Source organism: Lissotriton vulgaris, chromosome 4_1 (genome assembly GCF_964263255.1).
Source record: "Lissotriton vulgaris chromosome 4_1, aLisVul1.2, whole genome shotgun sequence".
NCBI classification, from domain to species: domain Eukaryota; kingdom Metazoa; phylum Chordata; class Amphibia; order Caudata; family Salamandridae; genus Lissotriton; species Lissotriton vulgaris.
Window position 1 is genome coordinate 1,305,886,734 of NC_141691.1, and position 27,557 is coordinate 1,305,914,290.

Genomic DNA, 27,557 nt, shown 5'->3' on the forward strand with positions numbered 1-27,557 from the left:
GGCTAGTCTTCCAAGGGGTTTGTGGGGTACTGGTTGGCCTCTGTAGTTGCTCAGCTTCCTCCATGGTGCTACTTAGTTGTTTGGAATTTCTTTTCTTGGTTTTTTTGGGCAATTTTTATGGTGAATTTTCCCACCTGACGTGGGAATAGCAAGCCTGGCGCTGATATTTTTTATCGCTGTTGGGCCTATAAACCTTTTTCACGTTGGGCTTTTCTTTTTTACCGGTAATTTTAACATGGAATTTGACGTGTTATTGGGAAACTATCGCCTGTTGCTGGTGTGTGGAGAATACGCTGTTAAAAGAGGGTGGTGATGGACGGAGCATCTGAACCAATCAAACACTCACACCCAGTCAACTGATCTGGGTTTAATCCATCACCGTTCTTTATCCCACTCTGCCACCCCAGTTCAGACATGGCCATATGCAAATCAGTCTGACTCTGTGCCTCATGGAAACAGTCCAGCCCGAAATGCACTGGCATGCCTTCCCTGGACCGAAATCAAGATTCCTAGTACCGGTTTCTGGCATTTCAGCCCTCTTCAGCAATGCTTGCTTGAATCCAGTGACAAAGTGAGCAAGGGACTCACATCTGAGCATACCCTTTGTTCGCCATAAGTTGGCAGGGTATGCTCAGATGTGAGTCCCTTGCTCACTTTGCCACTGGATTCAAGCAAACCTGGCTGAAGACCGCTGTATTGCCATGAGGCACAGGGTCAAGACTGATTTGCATATGGCCATGTCTGAACTGGGGTGGCTTGGTGTGCAAAATAACGATGGATGAAACCCAGATCTGTGACTGGGGGTGAATGTTTTGCCATTGTGCCACATTCCGCCCATCATCTTGTGTGTTTTGCTGTTCACCCTATGTGGGAAGGGTATGCCCAGACGTGGGTCCCTTGCTCACTACGCCACTGGAGTCAAACTATCCTGGCTGATGACGGCTGATAGCCAGAAACCGGTCCTAGGATGCTTGATTGCGGTCCAGGGAAGACATGGCTTGGCAGTTCGGGCTGCACTGTTCCCATGAGGCACAGGGTCAAGACTGATTTGCATATGGCCATGTTTGAACTGGGGTGGCTTGGTGTGCAAAATAACGATGGATGAAACCCAGATCTGTGACTGGGGGTGAATGTTTTGCCATGGTGCAAAATTCCGTCCAACATCTTGCGTGAATACACTGTTAACACAGCGTTAGTTTCCCACTATAGACGGCGTTATGTAAAATGTTGTTAACCTAGGTTGGCGATTATTTATCGCCCGTTCCTGAGAATATCCCCCTATGTGTTTAACTTATGTCTTCAGGTAACAGTAATTAACAGCAATTAGTAACTTTATTTTACACTGATAGGAATCATATTGTCGTTTGATGTACATTGAAACGAAAAATATTTTATATGCCAGTTTTAAGTACTTCTGCCTGCTAGGAAATGCCCCTAATGTTGGAATAAAATTGTTTTCATTTATTATTTTTTATTCTAAACTGTTGTTTGCAAGCATATTCCTGACATATTTTCTTATTTTTCTTGTGGCATAATCATGCAAAAAAACTTTAAATCAATTTTACCAGCTTGCCAAAGCCCGACCTATTGGATTTACGAATGCTGTTTTAAGCTAATCAATTGCATATGATATTTAGAAGTAATATGGTGAGGTGTCTCTGCATCAAGAAACAGCTCTTTCCTTCTGCTAGTGTGGGGATGAGTCACAGAAAGCATGAAAGTGTTTTGGGTCACGATTGCCCCATTCCGAAACAAATATATATTTCCTTCAGTAGGTTTCCTCCAGTTCTGAGAACAAAATTAAGATTTTCTGGAAATTCAAAAGGTTGCCAGGAGAACGCCACGGAATTTGAAACAGTAATTGAAGTACAACAATACCATGCATTTCAGTATATATATGTAAGTGTATAGCTGCACTTTGTGACTTTCTTCGTACCACTCTGACAAATTGTACCATTAAAGTAATCTTTCTTAAAAACTCACACTAATTGTGGAAGTACACCCTTCGCACTCCGACCTACCAATTAGATTAACTGATGCCTTTCATAGGAGTAAAAATCGGTCTAGGTCCTTAGAATGATTAATGTAAACATTGTGAATGAGCACAAAAACTAACATTTTGGTTGCTCACAAACTTTCCATGGCATTTTTTTATCCTGATTTATAAGTTATTTGCATGAGCGAATTGCTCTTATGGGTGTAAGAGCATGGTTAACCGGTTAAATAGTTTAATTTTACTTGTGTCCAATTCCTCCCGATTCATTTCGGTTCTTTCTCTTGATTTAAGAAATCTGATTAAACGTATTGTAATATAGCTACATGGGCACACTAAAAAAAAGCTTTTCCTTTTTTAGGCTAGTGGATTTAGCTACGAAGCAATCACAAAACTCTATCCCAAATTCAGTTTTCAGTTATAGATGACATTATTATAAATGCATGAATTAATTGCTTTGGAAGCCATCATAGTAAGGCTAATTATGTAGGCCGTTTATGTTTAACAAAACACAATGGAATATTTTGAGGATTTTTGTGAAGGTTTTATGATTTCAAATACTTGCACCCTGACAATCTGGTTCACTAAACCCACATTTGAAGAAATTACTATCCTTCACACATGATAACATTTCCAAAGAAATATTTTTATATCAACAGAGTATTACTTGACTTAAATACAATATAAACATGATATAATTGTCATATCTTCAGAGTGTAAGCCAAGCTGCAAATACCTAGGCATATACATATGCTGTGGAGGTGGGGAGAGGCTGGTAGCTGTAAATGTGATGGGAAACAGAAAACAGAGAAGAGCTAGATAGAAACTTTGAAGGAGTTATGTGGATTGCTACGGCTTTTCACTATAAAAAGAACACTGATGCTGCCTTATAAACATGTCCACATGTGTCACCCGTAATACCAAGGATTAAATCTGTTCCTTGTTCATGAATAGTAATACAATTAACAACAAAACATATTAAGGCAATTCTTCATTTCTCTCAAGTTGTTTCTACTTTTATAATTTCTTTCCATTTTTCTCTTTCCTTCAGATCACCTTTGTTTTGTTTGTGCTTTCCTTTCCTCTCCTCTAATTTTCTTTATGCCCCTTTTTTCCATTCGATTCTTTTTTTTCTCTTATTTGTCTCTTCCTATGTTCTGTTTCATAAATCTATTCTGTTTTAAAGTCACAATTGTGTTCCTTTTTCAGAATCCCTAATTTATTGTCATGTATCTGCATTTCTCTTAATCTTTTTGGATCAAATTTTTGTCTACATTTCACCTTCCCATGCTCATATTTTCTTCCTTCCCTTCACTCTCCATTGTTCCATATTCTACATGTTTCTGTTCCTTGATGACCCCTTCCTACTTCAAGTTTTTTTTCACAATGGCCTAATGATGCCTTTGCCTTCCCCATTACCTTTCCCTTCTTGATTGCATTCTTCCCCTTTAATATTTTCTTCAGTGTTTCTATTTCCAACCTTCTTTCAATTTTAGGGCCTGATGTAGGTAAATCTGATTTACCGACTCTAGAATACCGAATTTTACCGATTTGGTATTCTAGATCCAGTAAATCAGATGTAGGTAAAAAATCGGTAATTTTTACCGAATCTGTATGATTCGGTACTTACCGAATCGGTAACCGAATCGGTATTTACCGATTCGGTAATTGTCATTGATTCCTATGGGCCTTGAGGCCCATAGGAATCAATGTCAATTACCGAATCGGTAAATACCGATTCGGTAAAATTACCAATTTTGCAAGGGGGACAGGGTGTCACTTTGACACCCTGTTGCACCCCTGATTCAGGCTTGTGTGCCATGTGAAACACATACATGCCCTTAGGGCATGTCTGTGAGCCACATGGCACAGGAGTACATGCACAGAGGTCCATGTACACAGGTATTCGTTATTTACCACCACTAGAGGTCCTGGCAATCCAGAGTCCAAGAGCAACAGCTCCAGCTCTAGAGGTGCTTCTGCTAGGTCATCCTTTCAAGGCCCCATAAGGTTTAATTCCAATTTCCAAAGGCCATTCTTAAGGAGATGCTGAACCTCCTGCAGCCACCCATGTGTTGGTAAAATTATGATGGTACCCCTGCCCTTCCCGAGGCACCACAGAAAGAATATATGTAACATGTATTCCCCAACACTTGATTGTGGGGGTGTTCCTTGCCAGAGCCATACATATCTGATATGCAAGCTTCACTGCTCTGACTTTACTCTGCGCAGCCTTGCACCATGCAGCATTTGATTGGATTATTTTTGCATTCTGGGTGTTCATGCCCTCTGGTCTCCCAGGTGCAAGCATTTATCTTTTTGATCGTGGTTGTACAAAGGGACTAAGGCCACACAGCCACTGCCTGCTCCTGCCACTGTGTGTGTGCAGATTTGGCCCCCGTTCTGTCTGGATGCCCTTCTCTTCCAGGGACATGAGGTACCCTGGGACTTATAAACTGCATTGAGTCCTGGGGGGTCGAGTCCCTGGGGCCAAAGGTTTACTCAGGGATGGAGGCCCCATGCATGCCCCATGAGAATTCAATGCCCAAGATCCACTGACTTTTGGGTCCTGGTCCGCCCTGGGGTAATTCTTGAAACTGCGGAAGAATGCTATGCACCCATTTTCATCATTTCTTTTGAAAAGGGGCACATTTAAATTGATGGCATAGGTCTAGCGCCACTGAGCTGATTTTGACAATTATTGGCTTCTGTTGCTCCTGGTGGGATGGCCTAGTCACCAGAAGCATTTTCATCAGACCCCCTGGCCCATATTGGGGTGTATTTTGCAGGGAACTGGATTTTCTGGCTCCGGCTGCATCCTTCTCCTCTGTTCCTGGTGCTTCTCTCCTGCTGGTGGGGGCATCAGGCAGAGTTTGGTCCAGGTGAGGTGAGGTAATTTCCCCTGTCAAGAAGGGTGAGCAAGGAACTATTATGCTCCTTTTTGTACTGTATTATTTGGTATTATATCCTATGCACTTATACCACCTTCCATTTTTGTAGGTGATTTACACACCAGCTGACATGGAGGAATAGGAAGATATATCGTTTAAAGTTGTCACTGTTATTTTTTCGTTTTCATTTATGAGTGTGTTTTGCACTTGCAGTAGCAAAAGTCCTTAAGAACAGAGGCCCTGATGAAAGCCATGGGAGTTTTCCCCCCGTTTGGCAGAAACATGTTGGCCCCTAAGCAGTCATTTGTTTATACTGTTGTTTTGCGCTGTTCTGCTTTTTAAATAGAAAGAGGCTTACAGCCATTAAAGTTCCCTTTCTGTGAGTCCTCTATTCCTTTTTAACGTCACTCTCCTTTACACTTTCACCCTTTGCACTGCACCTTTGTTCCATTTGGTGATCCCACGCATGGTCAAACAAGCGATTGTGGGCTTGACCCCAGGACAACCAGGCGGTCCTGGAGGTAGTCTCACTGATCTAGAGACACACCAGCCCGGCCCTGTAGATGACCAGATGAGAAAAATCAGATCACCAACAAGATTTTGATGGTAATCCATCTCTGGATCTTGGGTCTCACCTACGCTTGCTGGTGGTTACATGTGTTGGATTGTCAAACCTTATATAAGGATCATTCTGTAATTTAGTCATATATTTTGCATACCGTATACAGTATATGGTCCCTGAAACACATTTGGTTTCATGCTAAACACCCAGGTTTCTGTGCATTTATAGTTTGTAGATTAGGGGATTAAAACCTGGGGAGGTCTTTAAACTTCCCTTAGACCCTCCAAACCCCGTTGATGTTTTCTTACTGTGAGCAGCTGCTGGCTGCGGATCTTCTTTACATTAACTACACTTCATAGGTAGTTTTTTTCAATTATGTTGTTCAAACAAGTTTTTTCTTTCAGTCTTTTTCTCCCGGTTCTCTAACTACAATCGTTGGTTAATCACTATGGCTGAACGCCAAGGGCTAACATTTGACGACACAGTCTTCCAATTGATTTTAGATAACATGCCGAGTATACTGGAGTCCTTGCCAGGTCCTTCGTCGGTTCAACCAGATGATTTGGCCAAAGTATTAACACAAAAAAAATCTTATTCACGTACAGCTGTGCATGGAATCATCATGGCAGAATATTTAAGAGCTAGCTGTGCTCCACCAGGTCTTATTGTCAGGAACGCCCGAGACTTTTCTTGACAGACAAAGCTTTCCTCAATGACTGGTCTCTAATAGCTTGGCGGTGCTCCAGAGACTGGTTAATTCTTATCATCAGCACCGCCAAGAGGGTAGCAGATGCAATTCTAATAGAAATCCAGGTCCTTGAAGGACAGATAAAAACAACCATAGCCCCGGCACTTTTCAAAAAGCAATCGGAGGAATGCAATAAGAACAATAAAGAATTTAACAATTCTATTCTACACACAAAAGTAGAGAAGTTCAAAATAGACTTAGAAATATTCAAAATGGAAGTAGTATATCCTTATACTAGTGACTCTTACAAAGCACCGGAATTTAAGAGAAATGGAAGATTCTATTGCTCAAATTATTCAGGATCCAGCAATGACTCCAGTAGCGACTCAGACACTGCTGGCCCCTCTTTCCATCCAGGCAGGGGACAAGGCCGTCCTACACGTTTTAAATACCATATAGGGCAACAACGTCAACAACCATGGTGGCCACCTAATCCATGGGGTCCTCCAGGTCCCTTTCAATATCCCATGCAACCCCCAGTTGGACCATTTCCAGGCTATCAGAATTTTAATAGCCCCCCTTTTTTAGGGTTTGGCCAGCGCCGCACGCGAGGCAAAAGAAGAAACAACACACAACCCCAGGTACAATGGGAGGATCAATCAGGACCTCACACAGGGACACGGAGCCAGACGAGAGGGACCTCTCGTCCTTAACCCACTGTGAGCAACCAAGCTTAGTGATCAACCTTAGCTCCAAAACACTTTCCACCTTAGAGGAAGTGGTCTTGAACAAAGGCCTAGGATATATCATCACTGATAAAGGTGACCCTTTTAAACTCCAAGTTGAGTTGGCCAACTTTTTTCGTAAACTACGTTTACATTACTTCTTCAGAGACAAGGACACTACCGACACAGAGACAAAAGAGAGAAACACTGGACTTAGGCCCAAGTCGATTTTTTTACCTGCTATCCACTCTATACCACCTCAAGTGGCCACTTTTGAGAAGGCTGTCAAAGAAGACATATAGAAACTGTGGCAAATACCAACTAATACTTTCAAGAATTTGTCAAATCTAGAAGAACGAGCTTTGCAATCTCTAGCACAAGACCCCCTCATCACTATAAAACCCGCAGGGGGATCAATAGTAGTACAGGATACTTCCATTTATCGTGCAGAGTGTCTTCGCCAATTGAACAATACAAACTCATACGTTCCTTTAAGTGTTGATCCCACTGAGAGACTCACTAATGAAATTAAGATCCTAGTTGAGGAGGCTCTTAGCGAGGGTTGGATCACGGCACATGAGGCACAGTTTTTACAAACTAACAGTCCAACGATGCCCTACTTTTATACTTTGCCGAAAGTGCATAAGACTCAAAGACCACCACCAGGTAGACCAATAATATCAGGTCAGGGGTCTCTTTTAGAGCCCCTTTCTGCCTTTGTGGACTTTTTTCTAAGGCCCCTGGTGCAGACTATGCCAACCTACCTGAAGGACACAAAGGACATTTTACGAGTAATTCCAGACATTGCATTTAATGCACAAACTGATTTCCCGATCACGCTAGATGTAGAGTCTCTCTACACTTCCATCCCTCAAGATGAGACTCTTGAGACAATTAGGCGTATTCTTGAAGAGGCGAATCTTGAATCAATAACACCGGTTCCCTTTATCATGGCACTAGCCAGGATCGCCATGAAGGAGAACTTCTTCAAGTACGAAAAGACCATATACTTACAGGTGTCGGGTACCAGCATGGGGAGCATTTTTGCTCCCAGCTTGGCGAACCTGTACGTCCACGCATTCGAGCAGGAATGCGTTTTGACCCCGAACAATCCCTTCAGGTCACACATCCACTGATGAAAACGATACATAGATGACATCCTCGTCATCTGGCGAGGTGAAGAACATTCCATCATATCGTTCCACCAGTGGCTCAGTATCCAAAACCGCTTTTTGAGATTCCCAGTTGAGAAAAGCAAAGAAAGGATCTCCTTCCTTGATCTATCTAGTTTTGTGAGTCCCACCGGTCTTGAAACTGAACTTTACAAAAAGCCTCTAGCCAGAAACTCGTTGCTCTTATATGAGAGTCAACATCCTAAATCCCTTAGGGATAATTTGCCCTATGGGCAATTTCTGCGAGTTTGGCGTAATTGCTCAACACCTACTACTTTTCAAAGCATGCTGAAGGTTTGTCAAGACAACTCCAAGCGCGACATTACCCGAAAAAACTGATTACACACTCCTGGAAAAGAGCGTCCAATAATCATCGCGACGCATTACTAGAGGTCCCTGCTGAGAAACCACCCCATGACCGTTTAACTCTAGTGACTACTTACAATACTAAGTCAAATCAATTCCAATGCATTATAAGAAACAACTGGAAAATCCTCAATTTTGGCAATGAGAAAATGGAGTTTCCCCTATTTGCCTTTAAAAGGTCTACCAATCTGAGGGACCGGTTGATACATACCCGTCCTAGAGATCCTCCTATAAGATCAGTAGGGACACTTTGGAATACTGTAGCAGTTACGGGACATCATCCATGTGGTAACTGCACGATGTGCTCCCAAACCTTGAAAGTTACCCAAATTGAGATAGGCACAGATCGCCCCTGGATTCTCAAACATTTCACAAATTGTAACAGTTCTCATCTTATTTACCTACTCACATGCCCCTGTCAAGAACGATATGTGGGTATGACCACGAGGAAGGTGCGTACGAGAATGCTGGAGCACAAAAGTGCTTTCCGCTGTAAAAAGAGTGTTTCCAAATTGACTAAGCACTTCATTGAGTTAAACCACAGTGAAACCGACTTCTCCTGGACAGTCCTTGAGAAGCTGTTTATGCCGTCACACATAGGAGATTATCTAGAGACTCCCGGGGTTTGAATGATGAAATTCAAACCCCGGTTGGGATCCCTGCCGCTTCGCAGCCGCAAACCTATCCACGATGCCCTTCAATCTATAAGTAAGTCGGGGCCCCGACGAGTATTAGCTTACTGTTTCACCACTCGGTTTGAAACAAATAGCGATAACCTTCTTTTCCCACGTCTTTCATAGGTTTTCACCAATCAAACCTACATCTCGCACGTAAGTGTTCTCTGACATTCGTTTGCACTCCCCCCCCCCTCCACTTCACCTTCCTCGCCGCTTTTATCACTACCCACACGGTGCACAAGGCACATTCTTTCACCCGCAATAAGATCACCATTTAAGCATGTGTATTCATGGATTGTCAGATTAATGAACATTGTTATAACATTTAAGCATACATGTATGTTTTACTTTGGGTTAAGTCCATGTTTTAAAAGTGTTTACCATTACATTTTCAGCGCTCCTTGAAAAAGGGCTTGTCCTGCCCGAAATGCATTGGAGCATTTGCTTTATGTGAAGCCTAACAGCGTTGAATTATTTCACCATATGCATTAATATGGATAAGATGAAGTTATAAAATGCAATCAAATGAACTTTGAGAAACTTGAACAAAAATTAAAAGCAATTTATTCTTGAAACCCAAAGGAGTCTGTCGTATTTATGATGAACCCAACGGTGTGCCCAAACACAAGGATGCGTTTACATACCCTGTAACGCACTCAACCAGCCTGAAATTGCGTGGACCACACTATGATTAATGCCTGGACATCATCTTTACTGTCCTTCAAAGCTGCACCTATATAGTCTTACTGATGGATGTATGAATACAATACTGTATTATCTTCATTCCAGGCATGTGTAATCGATGGCTTTTCCAAAAGTGCAGACAAAAAACATTTGTTATACAGAATATTCTTTGAGCATTAAGAGGGGTAGTTTTCCCCCACCACCCCTCATTTCCACCCTGGGCTCAGGATTCACATTACCAAGTAAGGTCTGTTTCTTCTTTATTAACATCGTAATACACCTTTGATACAGATACTTATTTGACACTAAGACTACACCACATCGTAGTATAAGAAACATTTATCTAGCATCCACACTTTTGGTGAGAGCGGTGCAAGTCCGAAACTTGAGTGACCATACGGGCTCTGCACCTATTCTGAATTGAATTTCAATCTTTGGAATTGAATCCCTTGATGTTTTGACTATATTTCCTCTGTTCAGTTTTTCCAGTAAGTTGATTTGCAATATTGTTCATTTTTTTGCAACACTGTTAGTTGAAATATATTGATATTTTTACAGCTAACACTATGCAGCAACTCAATTTTTCTGGCTCCATAAATTAAACTCTGGGCATGTTATTTTCAATCTTCTATTTAAACAGCAACAGGACTATATACCTCATGTCCCCGCGCACACTTCACTCTAAACTACAATTGCCATCTTTTTGTAGTTCCCTGTCCGATGATCGCGGGCGTTTTGGATCTGAACTCCAACTCCCATTTTTGTAGTTCGGTTAAGATCTCGCGCGAATACGCGATAATGAGCATTGACAGGCCGCGGAAGTGTAAACAAGTCTCCGTGTAGCAGCCGCGATTGTACAACGAAGGAGTTTTAAAAGTGAGTGATTAAGCATAATGAGACCAGCAAACGGTCTAGTTTTGGCGCATTTCTTCTGATAGAGGCGGGTCCTTTGCAGCACGCGATGATAGGAGCACACTAAGAGGGTCCTGTTCAGCGCGCGATGATAGGAGCACCCTAAGAGATATGTGCCAATAAATGTAGCCTCAGCCCTCCCACACGTTGCCTCCTCCAACCTCAGACTTCGGCTCGGGGCAACGACAGAGACGTGAGTTTAACCTGAGTGATACAGGGCTGAAACAATCTGAGAGCCCTAGCTCATATCACAAAAGATACTTATTCACTAAGATTAGGAAGTTTGAGCACCTGTGGGTGAGTTCAGCTAGATTTTGGCTGCTAGAATATTTAAGCTAAGGATAAGATATTGGTAGGGAGCCTAAACAAGTAGATAAGCCCTTCCTCTTTCTGCTTTATCTTGATTTAGACTGCCTTTCCTTATCCCTAGAGCGTGGCCTCCCTTACTCTGAGTTTGGTCGAGGTGAGGTGAGGTAATTTCCCCTGTCAAGAAGGGTGAGTAAGGAACTATTATGCTCCTTTTTGTACTGTATTATTTGGTATTATATCCTATGCACTTATACCACCTTCCATTTTTGTAGGTGATTTACACACCAGCTGACATGGAGGAATAGGAAGATATATCCTTTAAAGTTGTCACTGTTATTTTTTCGTTTTCATTTATGAGTGTGTTTTGCACTTGCAGTAGCAAAAGTCCTTAAGAACAGAGGCCCTGATGAAAGCCATGGGAGTTTTCCCCCCGTTTGGCAGAAACATGTTGGCCCCTAAGCAGTCATTTCTTTATACTGTTGTTTTGCGCTGTTCTGGTTTTTAAATAGAAAGAAGCTTACAGCCATTAAAGTTCCCTTTCTGTGAGTCCTCTATTCCTTTTTAACGTCACTCTCCTTTACACTTTCACCCTTTGCACTGCATCTGTGTTCCATTTGGTGATCCCACGCATGGTCAAACAAGCGATTGTGGGCTTGACCCCAGTCCAACCAGGCAGTCCTGGAGGTAGTCTCACTGATCTAGAGACACACCAGCCCGCCCTGTGGATGACCAGATGAGAAAAATCAGATCACCAACAAGATTTTGATGGTAACCCATCTCTGGATCTTGGGTCTCACCTACGCTTGCTGGTGGTTACATGAGTTGGATTGTTAAACCTTATATAAGGATCATTCTGTAATTTAGTCATATATTTTGCATACCGTATACGGTATATGGTCCCTGAAACACATTTGGTTTCATGCTAGACACCCAGGTTTCTGTGTATTTATAGAGCCCCTAGTCTACCAGACAGCAGCAGAATGCCGTTGCTGCACTCCCAAGGCTGTTTTGCAGAGGAGCTGTGGGGGGCAGTCAAAGTCTAGGTCTTTTCCTCAACTGGCCCTTAGGGGACCTAAAAGGGCCAGAGCTACTGACCCTGGAGATACCAATCCTAGTCGTGGGCGTCAGCTAGATTTAAAGTCCATAGTCCATCTTTGCAGGATATTTCTCTTTCCATCTGGACATTCTTTCTGCAATCATCATCTCCCGGTCCAGGCTCTTTACAACTGTCAGGCCCTTGTGCAGGGGTTTTTAAGTTGGGGTGGATAGTTTAAGGAAGAGAAACCCCTACCCAATCCTGCAATGCTAAATCATCCCTCCACCCCTGTCCCAAACTTCTTGGACAGCCTTCTGGGACAATTCAACAAGGAAACTTTGTGTTTTCTCTTGAAAGAGCTCCTCTGAGGGCCTGAGCTATGTCCCGAGTTGATTTCACTGCCTGTATGACCCTACCTCTTTGTTCTAGTGGGACTGTTAGCCCCAGCCCAGCTGCAGTATAACAAGCTAAGTATCAGATGCAGATTTCCCGCACACCAATTTCCTCTCCCAGGAACTGAGTTGATCACCAATAATTGTTCCTTTTGTGTGCGGAGACCTTTGATCCCTCTGGTGGGTAGCAGGGCAAATAACATGGCTCAATACAGGGGAAATAGGCCTGGAATCCTATTATGAGCTAAGCCAGAAAACTATGACAGTTCTTGAAGTCTCATATGATGTGGAGGAAGTGTGTTTGGGAACTGCAAATTCAAACTTCTTTTACCTGGCTCTACCCTTTAGCCCTAAGCGGAGCAAACCTATATTTTAAGGCATATTTAGCTTATTTGTGTAATACAGTGAAAGCAGTACATATTTTTCAGTAAGCCCATTCACTAGACCTACACTATAAATAACAACTTATGTCATAAGGCATACCCCAGATCAGCAGAAATTCTTGCAGAGTCCCTTCTGCAGTAGAGTATCTGTGCAAAATTACTGGACTGCAACAAAGGTAGTCTTCCAAGAGGTGCCAACACGTGTTTGCACACAGGTTCACATGTAACCAGACCATTGCTCCATACCCTAGTTCTGCAGCCACAGCTGTATATTAAATAAAAATACTGGTGGTCCAAACAATAATTTCCGGTCTCTAGTTGGCAGAGGTAGGTACCACTGTCCAAATAGGGACCCTTGCTTCTAGTCAGGGTAAGGAAGAAACCCTGTGAGATAATCCCTTCTCACCTCCTTGGTAGCTTGGCACGAGCAGTCAAAGCTTATCAAAGGCAATGTGTAAAGTATTTGAACCAACACTCACAGTAACTCAGTGAAAACACCACAATCTGACTCCACAACAGTTTAGAAAAATAAAGGTATTTAATCTAAACTACACAAGACCAAAACGACAAAAATCCAACATACAAAGTTCAAGAATATGGTTTCAAAAGTGTTCTTAAGGTTGCGATAAAATAATCCACAGTTGCGTGAAAAGTTCACAGTTGCATCACGTTTAGCCAACAGTACCTTTAAATGAAACAAAGTTCCAAAACAGAAACTGGTGCGTGAAAAACATGCGATGCGTCACTCCTGAGACCCTGGGGAGGCGATGCAACAGCCCCACTGGATGTACCGGGCATGATGCGGTGACTCCCGTCATACTGGGGTGGGATGCGATACCTTGTATGGATTCCGGTGCGGAGGTTCCATAGTGAAAGAAGCTTGTAAAGGCACGATGCGATGATCTTGGGAATTGCGACGATCTCCGGGGCGATGATGTGCGGACCAGCGGTGATCTTCCTCTCGCAGCTCCTTGAAGCGATGGCTCTGCGACGATACTCGCAGCGACATGGTGCAGTCTGCAAGCAAGCGGTGCGACGATTTCACCCAGCGACGACAGGCTCTGCGACGACACTCGCAGCAATGGTAATCTTCCCGCACCTGTGTGGTGTGTCCCGTAAACGAAGGATGCGACGATTCTGGCAGCGGCAACAAGCGCTGCGATGATTTCGGCCTTCGTTGCGGCGGGAATTTTCTCGCACTGACGGGGATGCGCTCTGCAAGCGAGCAATGCGAAAAAACTTGCAGAAAGTATTTAAAAGCTTGGTTTCCATCTTCCCAACACAGGTACAACTTCCAGAGGCACCACAACTGGCCCAAAAGCTCTCTCAGCAGAGTTCAGGGAAGCTGGAGGTGAAGTCCTTTTGTTCCTGGGATTTCTTAACAGGGAGCCACCTCTTCTCAGGCCCTTGGAGATTCCTTCAAGCAAGGGGACACAGCACCAAAAGCCAAGTCCTTCCCCTCTCCTTGGCAGCAAAGCAACAACAGGTCAGTCCAGCAGAGCAACAGCAGGACAGTCTTCCTTCTTTAGTTTCAGCTTTCTCCTTGGCAGAGGTTCCTTCTTGATTCCAGGATGATCTAATTTTCTGTAGTCAGGGGTCCTGTCCTTATACCCCTAAAAATCTTTGATTCCTTTCTGCAGGAGGGCTCTGAGCCCGGTCTGAACCGTTCTGGGTGTTCCTTGAGCACTTTGTTTTCCAGGCCTCTCCTTTCCTTTCAGAGAGAGGGGCAGGGTCATCAGCCGCCCAGCAGGAGGTGGAGCCAGCATTGTGGAAGGCAGGCACAGCCCTATTCAGTCCCAGGTGCTACCCCCTCCCACCACTTTAGATGCAGATGGAGCTATTCAGCCCAGGGATGGCCCACTTAGACTCTGGGAGCCACGCAGCGCCTTTCACTCACAAACCAGACAGTCAATTCACAAACAGGCCAAGGCACACAGAAAGGTCAGACAAGAGAACAGCAACTTTCTAAAAGTGCTGTTCTCAAACACAGGATTTAAAAACAACCTTTCCTTAAAGATGTGTTATTAAATTCTGAGTTCGGGGATACCAGACATTTATGTCCTATCTTGCTTCTATGGGAAGATATGCTGGTAGCCACTGTAGCAGCATTCCCCATGATAGCATATGGGCCAGGATAGCCTTACAATAGTGAAAAACAAAAATGGCTGTAATTCACTACCAGAGCATGTCACCTGCACAAGTACATGCTCTACCTTTCACATACACTGCACCCTGCCCAAAGGGGTACCTTGGGCCTTCCATAGGGGTGACCAATGTGTACAGAAAGGGAAGGGTTAGGCCTGGCCAGTGGGGACACTGACCAGGAGGAAATGGCAGTTCACAGACTGCACACTTGCACCGTGGTGGCAGGCCTGAGACACCATTTTAGGGCTACTCATGTGGGTGGCAAAATCAGTGCTGCAGGTCCACTAATAGCATTTGTTATCACCAGCCCTGGCACACTCAGTGTACTTTACTAGGGACTTCTTGGCGACATAAATATGCCAATCATGGATAACCAACAATGATAACAATTTACACAGGGAGCACTTGCACTTTGACACCGAACAGCAGTGGCAAAGTGCCCAAAGCATCTAAACCAGCAAAAACGAAATCCAGCACAGCATTAAAAATACAGGAGATAGAGGCAAAAAGATAGTGAGAAACCACACCAAAGATGCCAGGTCTAACACGTGTCCCCTCCAGCTGAAAGTGGGGAGAACTACCCACCATCTTAGGAGTTCTCTTCACTAAGGCGTAACAACCTGGCCAGACATTCAGCATTGGCGTGTTCTGTGCCAGGGCGGTGTTCCACCATGAAGTCTATGCCCTGTAGGGAGATGGACCACCTCAAAAGTTTTGGGTTCTCACCCCTCATCTGCATTAACCATCTGAGGGGCCTGTGGTCTGTCTGAACACAGAAGTGAGTCCCAAACAGGTAGGGTCTCAGCTTCTTCAGAGCCCAAACCACAGCAAAAGCTTCCCTTTCAATTGCACTCTACCTCTGTTCCCTGGGGAGTAGCCTCCAGCTAATTAAAGCTACAGGTTGGTCCCAGCCCTCGTCAGTGATCTGTGAGAGTACTGCTCCCACACTATGCTCTGAAACGTCTGTCTGCACTATGAACTCACTGAAGAAGTCAGGTGCCTTGAGCACCTGTGCAGTGCTCATGGCAGTCTTCAGGGCATCAAAAGCAGTTTGGCAGGCTTCGGTCCAATTCACTTTCCTGGAAGTCAGCTCTGTCAAGGGGGCAACGATTGTGCCATATCTCTTGACAAACCATCTGTAATACCCGGTGAGACCTAAAAAGGCTCTCACCTCTGTCTGGGTCTTGGGGGGCTCCCAAGCCAGAATGGTATCAATCTTTGCCTGTAGGGGCGCCTATCTGGCACTTGCTGGCCTTGATAGTGAGGCCTGCCCTTTGCAGAGCCTTCAACACTTCACAGAGGTGTTGCAAGTGTTCTTCCCATGTTGAGCTGAACACAGCAATGTCATGCATTTCTGCGGCGCTGAATTCCTCCAGCCCGGTCAATACCTGGTTAACCAGTCTCTGGAATGTAGCCTGGGCATTCTTCAACCCAAAGGGCATAACTCTGAATTGGAAGTGCCCCTCTGGCATTGAGAATGTAGACCTCTCTTTGGCCCCCTCAGTTAAGGCAATCTGCCAGTACCCAGAAGTTAAATCAAATGTACTGAGGTACTGGGCAGATCCCAACCGATCCACAAGCTCATCATCTCTGGGGATGGGTTGTGCATCAGTCTTCATGACCGCATTGAGCCCACGGTAGTCCACACAAAACCGGAGTACTGGAGTGGCACCAGGCGCAGCAGCTTTTGGTACTAAGACCACTGGGCTAGCCAAGGGGCTGCTGGAGGGCTCAATCACTCCTAGCGCCAACATCTTGGAAACCTCTTCCTTGATGCTGGCCCTGACCTTGTCAGCTGCTCTGTAAAATGTCTGTTTCACAGGCAGGCTATCTTCAGTGTCCACATCATGGACGCACCAATTGGTGACACATGAGGTCAGGGAGAACAGGTTGGAAAACTGACCCAACACCTGGCAACATTCGTTTGCTGTTCTGGGGTCAGGGTGGGCGAGAGGACCTCACCATCCACTGACTCATCTTGCTCTTTGGCTGCCAGGAGGTGAGGGAGAGGATCACTGTGAGAAGTAAGTTGGCCTGGTATATGATGCTCACTAGTTCTAGTGATCACCTTGTACCATGGCAAGCAACCCTTATGATGATTGGTTGTAAGTCAACCTTATAGACCAGCTATCCTAGTAGCGTGGACAAAGCAGTCTTAGGCTAAACTCTGTAAAGGCATGTGAAGCAAGCTGTTTTACCATACACAATCCCCTTGAATACCAAATGAAAGGACACCACACAGATATATATTGAATATATATATATTTATTCACTACAATATCCCCTATACTATTTATGAGCACAGAAGCAAATGCGTTAAAACAAAACACAGTTTAAATATACAAAAGTTGCACAATATGGATGAGCCCTAGGGGCCACCTAAACCATATACTAAAATAGTGGTGTAAGAACCACCTAGCTGAAATGAAGTAGTAGGCCTAGGGCCTGGGGAATCGCTGGAGCTGTTCGGGACTAACAGTGAAGAAGTTGGGCAAGGCCCGCGGGACTCGGGTGCAGCGCTTAAAGCACATGCATGCACAAATGCAATGTCAATGGTGCGTAAAAGTTATAAAGTTACTGTTTGAGGAACCTTCCGAGTGACCTAGAAGGACAAAACTTAAGACCTAGACACTAGAGGTGTGTACCAGTGTAGGAACACCGGCGTTGCTGAGTTACCTCACCCACAGGAAGCGGGTGCACAGGTGCAAAGTAGCGTCGGGTTTCGTCATGCAGGTCGATGGTGCCTGAAGATGAAGATGCTGCAGGAGGGTCGTCGAGGAGAGTTCCGGTGGATCCAAGGGTGGATCTGAAGTGGTGAAGACCTGAAAGCAGAGGGGACAATGTTCAAAGTCACTAGCCAGTGACTACCGTGGAACCAGGATGGAACCAGGCAATATTGGGTGCAAACAGGCGATGAGGTGTAGCTTGTCTCCGCAGCCACGTAGACACAAAGAGGTCGAGGACGTCCAGGAGTCGGTCACGAGCTGTACCACGAAGGCTCTAACTGATGGCGGTGTCGGCAACTTGATTGGAGCGAACAGGCTTTGGCTAATGCAAGCCACGCAGGAAGTGAAGAAAGCTTATCATTCGGACCAGCAAGGTCAGAGCGGGTGCTCCTTTTCAGGGGAGCGAGGGCAACTCTGAAGCAACCAGACCCGCAGTATTGATTGTAGGTTTCGTCGCCAAGATTGCCGCTAGCCACGTGGCAAGTGGCCGGGATGGGGCGTCAAGTGGCAAAGTACAAAAGGGCCCCACGCAGATCGTGGAGATGCTGGGGGGCTGATCTTCGGGGCAAATGCTGCTCGGTGGTGGGGCTTCTCAAACCCCAAAGCACAGCATCGAGGGTGCCTCGGGTGCTGCGCAGTCAGCTTCTTGGGGGTCTTTTGAGATGTCCGGTCCCACGTATCTCGGTGCCTCCACGGGTCTCTTCTTTGCAGGGACTGTGGATCGGGCTCTGAGATGTCTGGGAGTCTGGGTCTCGTCGGGCTCTGGGCTCCCGCTCTGGCAGGAGGCGGCGGCAAAGCAGATGTTGAGTTGCTGGATGGTACCTGTGCTCACAGGGTGGCCACTCCTAGGCCACAAGGGAGATACTCTTCAGTCTTCTGTGCAGCAGAACATCGAAGTCCAGTCTTCTTCTTTGTTTCAAGTTGATTTCAGGATGATCTGAGGTGCTATGGCACTGCTCCCACTCTTATTCCCAATCTGAGGGGTGGATCACCTGCTAGGTCCCTCCTCTGGGTGGGACCAGGAAGGGGGGCGGTTACACCCACTTTCGTTTGTCCAGCTCCGCACCAGGACTGGGGCTGGAAAGCCCCAGCACCGGTTGGGACTGGCATATGCACAGGGACACCTTGTGTGCCTCAGACATGTCTCAATCTATTCAGCCCTGTCCTACCCAATACACAAAATCCTGTCTGGGGTGGTGCTCGCACCTCCCAAGGCAGGAAACCCTTTGTCCAAGCCTCCCTCACTGGAAGGACTCCCAGCAGCAGGAGGTCAGACCCGTGTCTGTGGTGGCAGCATCCATTTTGTGATGCTGAGGCTCGAGTTTAACTTTAACCGGGGTCCAGGTTATGTACATGTCGTGTCCCTCTAGAAGGGTGGAATGCTATCCCCGTCGACAGAACTGTCGAGGGGATAGTATTCCAAATCGTATGACATCTTACTCGACATGTTTGATAAAGCCAAACCAAAGTTAGCATATAACCGCGAGGATTATAATGCACTTAAGAGTATATGGTATGGCAATATCCCGAAACAGCTAAGAGAGTTGTTCCCGACAGCTGCAGACGGGCTCAGCTCGTGCAAGAGTATCATCTCCTATGAAAACAAGCACTCTGCCTCCAGGATTGCTGAGGCCTTCCATAGGAGTGGCTTATAGGTTAACATGTGTCCAGTTAGGGTTAGATATAGGGATACTATATCTAAGTAAGAGGTGATTACACCAACTTACCCCAGCTGAGTGATCAGCCAGTTGTGTCAAATATGGTGGCCAGGCCAGGGGTGGCACAATACATGCTGCAGCCCCTGGTAGGCCTTGGATACATCTATGCCCTGGGTACCTGGAGTACACTGTTACAGGGCCTATAACGTGAACCAGTTCCAATTGTGTATGTACCTAAGGTACATGGAGTCCATTTTAAGGAGAGAGCAATTAGCCTGGGGCCCTGAATAGCAGGATCCCAGGCCAACTAAGTCATAAACCAGCTAAACACCAGGTAAAAAGTTTGGGGGTAACCATAGTCAGATATCCACCTTCCTACAGTCACTATCCACTTCCCTTTCAGAATCTGTAGCCATGAGCATTGTCACTTCAGACCTCTCAAAGTTGGGTTTGAGGCGGTTCACATGCAAGACTCTCAGGGGCGGCCTGGGAGTCTTCAAGTTAACCAGGTAGGTTACTTCACTCTTGCGCTCCACGACCTCATATGGCCAAGTCCACTTGTCTTGGGACGCACAAGGCTCCACTGGCGCCATCACCCACACTTTCTGCCCAGGTTGAAATTCGACTAGAGTTGTATTCTGGTCGTACCATCTTTTCGTTTCTTCTTGGCTAGCTTCTAGGTTCTCCTGTGCGAGTTTCCTGAAGCATTGTGCCTGGTTGCGAAAGGCGCAGCACATAGCTGAACACATCCTGGGGTGTCTTCCCACGGGATTTCTTCTACCCCTCCTTCACCAGTGTGAGAGGTCCTCTAACAGGGTGGCCATATAGGAGTTCAAAGGAACTGAACCCTAAGAATTTCTGAGGCACCTCCCTGTAGGCAAACAACAGGCATGCTAGAAAGACATTCCACTTCTGTCTCATGGGCTCCACTAAGCCCATAATCATACCTTTTAGGGTACGGTTGAACCTTTCAACCAACCCATTTCCTTGAGGGTGGTAAGGAGTGGTGAACTTATAAGTTACCCCACACTCCTCCCACAGAGACTTCATGTACCTAGAGATGAAGTTGGTACCCCGGTCGGAGACTACCTCTCTGGGGAACCCCACTCGGGAAAAGATCCCCATCAATGCAAGGCCCACCACGGGTGCCATGATTGTCCTGAGAGGGACTGCTTCCGGGTACCGGGTGGCATGGTCCACCAAGACCAGGATAAACCTGTTGCCTAAGGTTCTCTTGGGGTCCAGGGGCCCCACGTTGTCGATGCCCACCCGCTCGAAAGGGGTGCTCACCGCAGGAAAGGGTTGGAGGGGTGCCTTGCACTTTCTTCCGCTCTTGCCACTGGCCTGACATGTTTGGCAAGTTATACATAAGGTACCGAAGTGCTTCTTCTTCTGGGGCCAGTAGAAGTGGTTGACAAGCCTTTGGAAGGTCTTGTCTAGCCCCAGATGTCCTGCGAGAGGCACGTCATAAGCCAGACCCATTAGGAAGTTCCTGAAGCGCGTGGGTACCACCAGCACACGGGCCCAGCAAACTTAGGCTCACTATACAACAACTCATCTTCCCAGTAAAGGAAATGATTTTTGGACCCTCCACCTGCTGCCTGGTCTGCAGCCTGTTGCCACACACCAATGAGAGAAGGGCACTCTTTCTGCGCCTTGCAGAATTCCACCCCGAAGGGCCCACCTTCTTGCTGCCAATGGGTCAGCTCAGGCAGGTCTCCCAGTTTGGCCACCTGTCCACTGTAAGTCCCAGGGCATCCCCCTCAGGTTCTGCTTCTTCATGGACCGTGGGAACGGCTGGGGCTGGTTTCCCGCACCCCTGCCTCTTCCTCTGTTGGCAGGTCTCTGGGCCACTCCAGTTCTGCTGAATCACCCTTACTGGCTGCCATAGCAAGCGTGGTCACACAGATCCACTCAGTCAAACACAACATCTCCAAATGAGTTCGGTGTTCCACATCCTTCCATGGAGAACACTCCAGGCCATTACCTAGCAGACAGTCTACAGGCAAGGCATTACTGACAACAACTTCCAAGAGACCAGAGACCCCTCCCAATTCAAAGGGAACACACGCCACTTTGCAGAGGCGCACTGAGCTGTCAGCTGCCACTACAGGGCGGAGTACATCGGGAATTACCTGCTCTTTAGACACCCACTGACACCTCACAGATGTCACGCTGGCTCCTGTGTCTCTCAGAGCCTCTATCGCTCTTCCATTGATGATCACCTTCTGCCCATTTTTCTTAGTGTTAGGGGGCAGAAAGGTTTCCTGGACCATCTCTTGGTCTCCTAAAGAGACATGGGTCATAACTGCTAGTCCCTCCTCCCCCTCGCCACTAGAAATCAAATCCCCTCCCAAAGCTGCACTTGCTAACCCTGGAGGTGGATCACCAGTGGGTGCTGCTGATTTCTTGGGACATCTAGGAGCAAAGTGGCCCACCTCATTGCAGTGATAGCAGTTAGGGGGACCCTTGTTGTCCCTGTTGTCTCCACTGTCGTACCTGCCCCTAGGGGGCAATGGCTGTTTAGGTCTGGGGGGTTGGGATTCCTTTCCCTGGGAACTACTTTGGGGCCCTTGCGAGAACTCCTTTTGGTTACCCTTGTCCCCCCACTCTTCTGCTAGGGACCCTGCCCAACTTTGGCTGTAGTACCCACAATTCCTCTGTGGATCTTGGTACTGGTCCAGCGGTACGCCTCCTTAGCAAGCTCAATGGGGTCTGTCAGCGTGCTGTCTAAAAGATGCTGGTGCAGCTCTGGAACACAAAGACTCCTCAAGTGCTCCCAACTAATTAAATGCAACAACCCTTTATAATCAGTTACTTTGCTGCCCTTCATCCAACCTTCCAGTTTTCGTGAGTACAAATTCACATACTCCATCCAAGTCTTAGACTCTCTCTTCTTAGAGTTCCTAAATTGCTGTCTGTACTGCTCTGGAGTAAGTCCATACCTGAGACATAAGGCCTCCTTCATATTGGGGTAGGTCATTGTACCTGCTAACTCTAAGGGCTCTAGAGCACTCCTCCCAGAAGCCTCAAAATGTTTCCACAGGCCCACCCCCCCCCAATGCTGTTCAGGCACACCATTCATTCTCAATTCAATCTCATAAGAAGTAAACCAGGCATAAGTATCCTCACTCCTGTGGTAATTCTGTCCCAGATCCATAAGGGAATATATACTTTACCCCCCTGCACTGGCTGTGCGCTGCCACCATTTGAACTGGAATCCACCTGCTTGGCCTTGATATCCAGTTTGCTCAAGCTTACTTCATGAGCCAAAAGCAATTTCTTCTCCTCCAGGGCACAGGCATGTTTGCTCTCCTCAGCTACCCTTTCTTTTTCTACCTCCAATTGCTTCATTTTCATTCTCAAGATTTCAATTTCATGATCTCTCACTTTTTGATTTTCTTCGAACTCTTCTGGGGTCAGACCCCCAACGGAGTGGTTGCTGCCAGCCCTTGAATCTGGTCTGCTCACAGTAAATTCATGGGCCTGAAATCCCCCCTTTAACTTGCACCATTTCCTTCTTGGTCCTCCCAATAGGCCTTCAAGATGCTCTGCAGGTCCTCCTTCCTGAGGCTGCTCTTTATGGGGCACTCAAACTGGCTGCAGAATTGTTTAAGCTGTGCAAATTTGTAGGAATACAAATCATCAATACAAAATTCCAATTCTGTCTCTTCCACACTGGGTGCCTTTCCATTCACAAACATGATGCTTTGAAGAGTTAATCAAAAATAGAACCAACCAAAAAAAAACATAACGGTAGTATGCGTTGGCGTAGTGGTCGGCACACACTAGTGATGTACACCAATCACTGTGGGTCTAGTACAAATACAAGTTCAAATCCCACCGCTGACAAACAATGTTAGAATTGGGGGTATCTAGTTGGCAGAGGTAGGTACCACTGTCCAAATATGGATCCTTGCTTCTAGTCAGGGTAATGATGAAACCCTTTGAGATAACCCCTGCTCACCCCCTTGGTAGCTTGGCACGAGCAGTCAAGGATTGTGCAGAATGCCACTGCCAGGCTGATCTGTAACATCCCATATCGCCACTCCATCACACCGTATCTAGCTAAGCTGCACTGGCTGCCGGTGACCTATCGCATACAATTTAAAGCTCTGGTCATTGCCTTCAGGGCCCTTAATGTTCTAGGCCCTGCCTACTTGAGACATAGGCTCAAACCTGTCCACTCTTTTCGTGCCCTCAGATCAAATCATCTCCGCCTTCTTTGTGCCCCTCGTTTTCGCCGTTCTAAAACGGGGGGTCGTGCCTTAGCTGTGGGCACTGCAAAGTACTGGAATGGCCTCCCTTTAGACCTCAGGCTCACCACAACAGAATCGTTGTTCTGGAGTAAACTTAAAACCTGGCTGTTCTCCAACATCTAGGCCTCGCTGAACCCCTCTGGTTGCCTGTCGTCCGCAGCGCCGGGACACCCCCGTCGAGGGAAGCTGCGTGCTTTATAAACTTCAAAAATAAAATAAATAAATAAATAAATAAAGGCTTATCAAAGGCAATGTGTAAAGTATTTGTACCAACACTCACAGTAACACAGTGAAAACACCACAAACTGACTCCACAACAGTTTAGAAAAATAAAGGTATTTAATCTACACTACACAAGACCAAAATGACAAAAATCCAACATAAACAGTTCAAGAATATGGTTTCAAAAGTGTTCTTAAGGTTGCGATAAAATAATCCACAGTTGCGTGAAAAGTTCACAGTTGCGTCACGTTTAGCCACAGTACCTTTAAATGCGACAAAGTTTCAAACTAGAAACTGGTGCCTGAAAAACAAGTGATGCGTCACTCCTGAGACCTTGGGGAGGCGATGCGACAGCCCCGCTTGATGTAGTGGGCGTGATGTGGTGACTCCGGTCTGTATGGGGAAGGATGCGATACCTTGTATGGATTCCGGTGCGGAGGTTCCGTAGTGAAAGAAGCTTGCAAAAGCACGATGCGATGATCTTGGGAGTTGCAACGATCTCCGGGACACCAATGCCCGGACCAGCTGTGATCTTCCTCTTGCAGCTCCCCGATGCGATGGTTCTGCGGCGACAATCGCAGCGACGTAAAGCGGTCCGCAAGCAAGGGGTGCGACAAACTCACCCAGGAACGATAGAATCTGCGATGACACTCGCAGTGATGGTAATCTTCCTGCACCGGTCTGGTGCGTCCCGCAAACGAACAATGCGACGATTCTTGCAGCGGCAACAGGCGCTGCGACGATCTCGGCCTTCGTAGTGGCGGTAATTTCCTGGCACTGACAGGGATGCGCTCCGCAAGCGAGCAATGCAAAAAAACTTGCAAAAAGTCTTTAAAAGCTTGGTTTCCAGCGTCCCAACACAGGTGCAACTTCCAGAGGCACCACAACATGCCCAAGCACTCTAGGAAGGACAGAAATCTCTCAGCAGAGTTCAGGGAAGCTGGGGGTGAAGTCCTTTTGTTCCTGTGACTTCTTAACAGGGAGACAGCTCTTCTCAGGCTCATGGAGATTCCTTCAAGCAAGGGGACACAGCACAACAAGCCAAGTCCTTCCCCTCTCCTTGGCAGCAAAGCAACAACAGGTCAGTCCAACAGAGCAACAGCAGGACAGTCTTCCTTCTTTCGTTTCAGCTTTGTACTTGGCAGAGGTTCCTTCTTGATTCCAGGATGATCTAATTTTCTGTAGTCAGGGGTCCTGTACTTATACCTCTAAAAGACTGTGATCCCTTTGTGCAGGAGGGCTCTGAGCCCTGTCTGAACCAGTTCTGGGTGTTACTGAGCACTTTGTTTTCCTGGCCTCTCCTTTCCTTTCAGAGAGAGGGGCAGGGTCGTCACCCGCCCAGCAGGAGGTGGAGCCAACAATGTGGAAGGCAAGCACAGCCCTATTCAGGCCCAGGTGCTACCCCCTCCCCCCACTCTTGATGCAGATGGAGCTATTCAGCCCAGGTATGGCCCACTCAGACTCTGGGAGCCACCCAGCCCCTGTCACTCACAAACCAGACAGTCAATTCACAAACAGGCCAAGGCACACAGAAAGGTCAGACAAGAGAACAGCAAATTTCTAAAAGTGCTGTTCTCAAACACAGGATTTAAAAACAACCTTTCCTAAAAGATGTGTTATTAATTTCTGAGTTCAGGGATACCACACATGTATGTCCTATGTTGCTCCTATAGGAAGATATGCTGGTAGCCACTGTAGCCAGCATTCCCCATGATAGCCTATGGGGCAAGATAGCCTTACAATAGTGAAAAATGAAAATGGCTGTAATTCACTACCAGAGAATGTCACCTGCACAAGTACATGCTCTACCTTTCACATACAATGTACCCTGCCCAAGGGGGTACCTTGGACCTTCCATAGGGGTGATCAATGTGTACAGAAAGGGAAGGGTTTGGCCTGGCCAGTGGGGACACTGACCAGGAGGACATGTCAGTTTACAGACTGCACACAGGCACTGCGGTGGCAGGCCTGAAACACCATTTTAGGGCTACTCTTGTGGGTGGCTCAATCAGGGCTGCTGGCCCACTAGTAGCATTTGTTATCACCAGCCCTGGCACACTCAGTGCACTTTACTAGGGACTTCTTGGTGACACAAATATGTCAATCATGGATAACCAATCATAATAAGAATTTACACAGGGAGCACTTGCACTTTGACACTGAGCTGCAGTGGCAAAGTGCACAATGGCACAATGCATCTAAACCAGCAAAAACGAAATCCAGCATAGCATAAAAAATACAGGAGGTAGAGGCAAAAAGATAGGAGGAAACCACGCCAAAGATGCCAGGTCTAACACTGCCCTACTACGGACAGGTGAGAATGACCATCAGGAAGAGGAACAAAAGACCTGTCAAAGGAAGAGGTCTGATCTCCTCCTGGCAGGATGGCCGTAGTGGGTGAGCCCAGGAGGCAAGCTTCAAAGGGTAAGTCACCTTTGCGGGGCAAATAATAGTCACACTAGGATAATTGGCTGCTCTTTTTTTTTAATCAAACAAACTGGCACCTTGGGCAGGGAGGGAAAGCTAATGTCAAACTGGTTTTCCCAGTAGAGTGCACCGCCCAGGTAACCATACCTATGGGTTGGGCTAGGGAGCTTCACACACCAAGAGAAGTGTATCAGCAAGTTGGGAGTGGGAAGAATGGTGCATTCTTGGGAAGCTAGATGCCACACTTCACAGAAAGTAGTCATCAGGTGGGGGGGACATGGTAGCCTGTTGACTAGTTAGTTGCTGCCACTCCCTGAGTTCGTAGTGGGCATGAAAGTGGCACCCCTAGCACCCAAACTCCGATCACTACTTCACTGTAAAGAAGACTGAAGGACTGCTCTGCTGTTCATTGGGGAAAGCAAAGAGAGGCTACAACAAAGATGGGACTACACATTCTGCACCTGAGTCCTGACAAAGGAAGGACTGTGCCTGCGGTGCCCACTCAAGGAAAATATTCTCATGTGTGCCAGACAGAAGGAGTAACACCAAGAGCCTGTTGGCTGTTACAGACACAAAGCAATAAAACCTTAGAAGCCCTCACTCTTGAAAGCCCAGCACCAAGAAGCCTGACTGCTTTTGAACACTGAAGTGCAACATTGGAGAACTGACCCTCAAAATGTGCACCTGTGTTCGCTGGACCCGCGAAGGCCATCAAAGTGTGCTTAAGTCTTCCTGCCAAGAATGTGTTGCAATTTAAAGGAAACCACTGGGTTTACTGTAACTGGAGACCAGTTAACCAATGGCAACTGGATCTGCACTGGGCTACATGGTGGCCACATAAGGATCCACCTCACCAGCTCAACAAACCCAGCATCTTTAGCATCCTTCAGCATCCTGTATCCCTTGCATCAGGACCACTTCCATTTGATTCAACAGCAGCCCAACCCAAGAATTTAGAACTGGACTGGAGGCTGCAAAAAGGTTACAGGTTAGATTCCTTTGACTGGCTCCTTTTCAGAGTTGGCCCATCCAAAAGTGCCTAGATAGCCGTTTTTAACTTGCTTGGCATGGGTTTTCCTAAGACAATATCATGGCTGTACAATGTTTTATTACATTGAGTGAAACACAGTGATTTCTTCTAAAATTCATATCTCCTGTTCCCTCCAAGGATTTTTGTCATTCAGGTGTCCATCTAAAGAAAAAATATAGCTTATTTTAATAAATTAGTGTCAGTCTTTCATTGTGTCATGGTTTGTTATTTGCTGTTTTGTTATTTCCTAATGCCTTACACTTGTACCCTTGATAAAGCCACAGCTAGCCAGGACTAAGC